The sequence below is a fragment of the Zootoca vivipara genome, chromosome 15 (genome assembly GCF_965207765.1).
Source record: "Zootoca vivipara chromosome 15, rZooViv2.hap1.1, whole genome shotgun sequence".
NCBI classification, from domain to species: Eukaryota; Metazoa; Chordata; class Lepidosauria; order Squamata; family Lacertidae; genus Zootoca; species Zootoca vivipara.
In genome coordinates, this window is record NC_142598.1 from 12976050 (window position 1) to 12981263 (window position 5214).

A 5214-nucleotide genomic window follows, 5' to 3' on the forward strand; every position below is an offset into this window, starting at 1 on the left:
TGGCCACATGACCCAGAAAAACTGTCTGTGGACAAACGCCGGCTCCCTTGGCCTGTAAAGTGAGATGAGCACCGCAACCCCAGAGTCATCTGCGAATGGACTTAACTGTCAGGGGTCCTTTACATTTACCTTCTTCTTCTTTTTACGTTTCCGAGCACAATTCAAAGTGTTGGTGCTGACCTTTAAGGCCCTAAACGGCCTTGGCCCAGTATACCTGAAGAAGCGTCTCCACCCCAGTAGCTCAGCCCAGACACTAAAGCTCTGAGGGTCTTCTGGTGGTTCCCCCTCCTGCGAGAATTGAGGTTACAGGGAACCGGGCAGAGGGCTTTCTTGGTAGTAGCGCCTGCCCTGTGGAACGCCCTCCTATCAGATGTCAAGGAAATAAACAACTATCTGACTTTTAGAAGACATCTGAAGGCAGCCCTGTTTAGGGAAGTTTTTAATGGTTGATGTTTTATCGTGTTTCTAATATTCTTTTGGGAGCTGCCCAGAGTGGCTGGGGAAATCCAGCCAGATGGGTGGAGTATAAGTAATTTATTATTATTATTATTATTATTATTATTATTATTATTATTATTATCATCATCATCATCATCAACAACAACAACAACACTCCAGTTCTAGTTTCATTTGTCTACATCTCGGTGGCAAGAAATCATGTTCTCTCTCTGAATACAGATTTAGGATTAACTCATTTTATTTTATATCTAAGCTCGCTTTCCCATTTAGCTTTATCGTTCTGCCCGAAGATAAATTTTGCAACCTCCAAAATCTGTGCACGGCTCCCAGGAGAAGTCTTACTCCAAAGCAGAAATCACCTTTTTATAGTGGTTGAGACTGACATAGCAGTAACAGTCTATAGGGCAGATTTAGGTGTGTCGTTTAAACAAACAAACAAACAAGCAAGCAAGCAATGGAGGCACAGTTGATGGAGCTGACAAATATTGATCTACCGTCGTCCGCAGCAATGAAGAAACGGTGCTAGTTGGCCTTGCTACATGACTTTGCTGCTGTCACAACAAATTAGCGACAACAGTGTAAAGCTCTTTCTGTTTGCAAGCCTCCATCCCGTGACTCATCCAATCATTAAAAAGAAAAAAAGAAAAAATGATGTGTGGAACATCCTCAAAATAGGCAGGTCAAAAATGCATCTTTGCTATTTATATAATGCAGTGCATACTCCGTGACAGAAGGCTGCACAGTGTAGTAAAATTGAAGCACAGAACCTTCAGTTACAAAACTCATAAATTCAAGTTATTAAAATAGCCTGATGTCTTTAAAATTCAGTACCCTAACAATTAAAAGAAGCAAAATAGTACAGTGGGGGTGGGAATGGGGGTGATAAGTATTGCAATATGTTTCTGTTGTCGGGAACACACCTCACTTTCTGGGGGGAAATAAAAATAGGGTGGTTTTTGACATCTATTCTGTCTCCAGCCTACCCTGAAAAGTTGTGAGAATGCTATATCTACGCTGGAGAGAGGGCAAAATAGGTAAAGGTAAAGGGACCCCTGACCATTAGGTCCAGTCGTGACCGACTCTGGGGTTGCGCGCTCATCTCGCATTATTGGCCGAGGGAGCCGGCGTACAGCTTCCAGGTCATGTGGCCAGCATGACAAAGCCGCTTCTGGCAAACCAGAGCAGCACACAGAAACGCCGTTTACCTTCCTGCTGTAGCGGTTCCTATTTATCTACTTGCATTTTGACGTGCTTTCGAACTGCTAGGTTGGCAGGAGCTGGGACCAAGCAACGGGAGCTCACCCCGTCACAGGGATTCGAACCGCCGACCTTCTGATCAGCAAGCCCTAGGCTCAGAGTTTGACTTACAGAAATCCCTTCCTTACATTTTCTCATGTCTTAAAGCCAAAGTAGACACAACATCAGTGAACAGAATCTACTGGGGTTTTTTTTTTAAAAAAAAGTGTTAATGGCAAAAATAGCTGTATGTCTTGTCCAGCTTTTGGGGGGAGGGCAGCTTGAGGAAGGCATTTTAATAAGGAAAAACAGCATGAAAGAATTAACCCCCCCCCTCTGCCCCATGCTATGATCCCAATGCAAGTTCTCTGCTTTATACACAGCTGCTATTGACACTTTACAGTTTAGCAAATCATGGTGATCCTGTTCCTAGATCTCTGGCATCAAAGGTGCCTTGAAAGTAATCCAAATGCTATATTTTCGAAAATTGTAGTATGTGGTATTCCGTAGCTGTCCATACATTTCCCCTCTTTGTTGCACCTTTTTGTCTTTTCCAAAAGTAAAGGTAAAGGACTCCTGGACGGTTAAGTGCAGTCAAAGGCGATTATGGGGTTGCGGTGCTCATCTCGCTTTCAGACCGAGGGAGCTGTCGTTTGTCCACAGACAGCTTTCCGGGTCATGTGGCCAGCATGACTAAACTACTTCTGGTTCAACGGGACACAGTGACAGAAACCAGAGCGCACAGAAACACCGTTTACCTTCCCATCGCTGCGGTACCTATTTCTCTACTTTTTTGGGGCGTGCTTTTGAACTGCTAGGTTGGAAGGAGCTGGGACAGAGCAACAGGAGCTCACTCCATTGCGGGGATTCAAACAGCCGACCTTTTGATCAGCAAGCCCAAGAGGCTCAATGATCTGGACCACAGTGCCACCTGCGTCCCTTTTTCCATAGGAAGCTCCCCTATACCAAGTCAGATCATTGACCCAATCTAGCTCAATATTGTCAAAACTGGTTGGCAGTGTATCTCTAGAAATGTATCTTGTCCGGACAGGCAGCGGTTTGGGTGGGTGGCTTTCAGCAGTGGGAGGAAAAGACCACGGGTGAGGCAGAAGGACGTAGTCTTAGAGGCTGGAAAGATAAGCACCTGACTTTCAGCCCTAAACTGGATTCTCTCTCTCTCTCTTTTTTAAAAAAGTTAATATCTTTATTAATTAAAAGTTTAAAAACGTACAATTACAAACACACATATAAAACTTACATATAACAAACAAACATATAAAACATAAACACAGCCAGATTCTCCATTCTGCTAACAATTCATACTAAACAATAACCAATAAACATATTTCATTTTAAGCTTCTAATCTGTTATTCAAACTTTCAGCTGACCTCAAATTAGACTCGCTGTATTTTATCTACTATCGAAATATTTTCGCACGATTCATATACATATTACCTTTTCCCCCCCCCTTTATCTCTTGGTCTTCTGTTACTCATTTGTAATAAAAATTGATGTTATACCAGGTTCAGTCTAGTTCTGCCAGAGGGGTTTCTTTTATGTTGTTATTTTTAAAATATTCTTTAAATACTCCCCATTCCTTGTTGACTTCTTGTTTCATCTGCCCTCTCACTCTGCCTGTTGTTTTTGCAAGCTGCATATATTCTACCATTAATACTTGCCAATCCATTATCGTGGGTACTATTTTGCTTTTCCAATATCTTGCTATTAAGATTCTCCCCGCCACTATTCCATACATAAACAATGTTTTCTTTGATCTTCCTATTTCCTTTGGCAGAAGGCTAAGTAAGAATACCTCTGGCTTTTTTTTTTAGTAATTTCTTTAGTTCTTCATATATATTATTCCAGAGTTTACTGACCTCTTTGCAGGTTGACCATTTTCTTTTTCACATCTCCAACATGTGGGGGATCTATTCTTATACATTTTTGACAGCTTTTCAGGTGTTGTATGCCATCTACAGGTGGACACAGGTGACGCTGTGGGTTAAACCACAAAGCCTAGGGCTTGCTGATCAGAAGGTCGGCGGTTCGAATCCCTGTGACGGGGTGAGCTCCCGTTGCTCGGTCCCAGCTCCTGCCAACCTAGCAGTTCGAAAGCACGTCAAAATGCAAGTAGATAAATAGGAACCGCTACAGCGGGAAGGTAAACAGCATTTCCGTGTGCTGCTCTGGTTTGCCAGAAGTGGCTTTGTCATGCTGGCCACATGACCAGGAAGCTATACGCTGGCTCCCTTGGCCAATAATGCGAGATGAGTGCGTAACCCCAGAGTCGGTCACGACTGGACCTAATGGTCAGGGGTCCCTTTACCTTACTTATAAAATTATGCTTCAGAAATATAGCAGTATGCGGGGATTCACTTGTAAGATTGAATTTATTTATTTTTAAAATTTGTATACCACTTAATTCTTGAATTCTCTAAGCAATTTATATGGAACATAACATGTACACTAACATTATCAGTAAAAGTCAGAATTTAAGAGCAAGTATAGACAAAATTGCAGGGACCCAGGTGGCGCTGTGGTTAAACCACTGAGCCTAGGGCTTGCTGATCAGAAGGTCAGCGGTTCGAATCCCTGTGACGGGGTGAGCTCCCGTTGCTTGGTCCCAGCTCCTGCCAACCTAGCAGTTCAAAAGCACGTCAAAGTGCAAGTAGATAAATAGGAACCGCTACAGCAGGAAGGTAAACGGCGTTTCCATGTGCTGCTCTGGTTTGCCAGAAGCGGCTTTGTCATGCTGGCCACATGACCTGGAAGCTATACGCCGGCTCCCTCGGCCAATAATGTGAGATGAGTGCAAAACCCCTGAGTCGGTCACGACTGGACCTAATGGTCAGGGGTCCTTATTATGCCATCTATACATCATTTTAGGATATTCTCCTTTAAATTATAACAGGCCGTAAACTTAATATCTACTTGCCATAACTTTTCCCATTGGTCTATCGTTATGTTATATCCCAGATCTTGAGCCCATCTCACCATCGGTGATTTCGTTTGTTCTGGATTCTCTACATATCAAGCTTCCTCTAGCCATGCAACCCACACCAATCTGTCTCGTGACCAAAACATCAGAAGTGAGCTAGGGACACCTTCAGAACGGCTAACTCCTGTCCAAATGTCTTGGGTGGTTGAGGAGGCATGAAAGCTGCAGAAACCCCCTATGTGCTAATACTTTTTTTTTATTTGCATGTGTTTAGGTCTTACCCAATCTCTTGTGGCCCTGTAAGACTATCCAGGGAAGAGGCTGCAAGCTCCCAAGGCAGGCCCAACTGTTTTGAGTGAATCTCTGGCCTTGAAGCACCACATGCCTCCGACGCAAGCTTTTGCAAAAACAAACAACCGCTTCGATTGATAAAGGGCCTGATCAATTGTTTTCCCTTCCTGAGCAATTTGTGGTGGGTGCGCTTCTGTTTGGGCCGCTGGCAGCTAACGAGAGGCGGCTTAGTCTGTGTTTACAGTCAAGAAAGGCGAGCGCACTGGCAGGCAAGGCCCAAGTGGTGTGG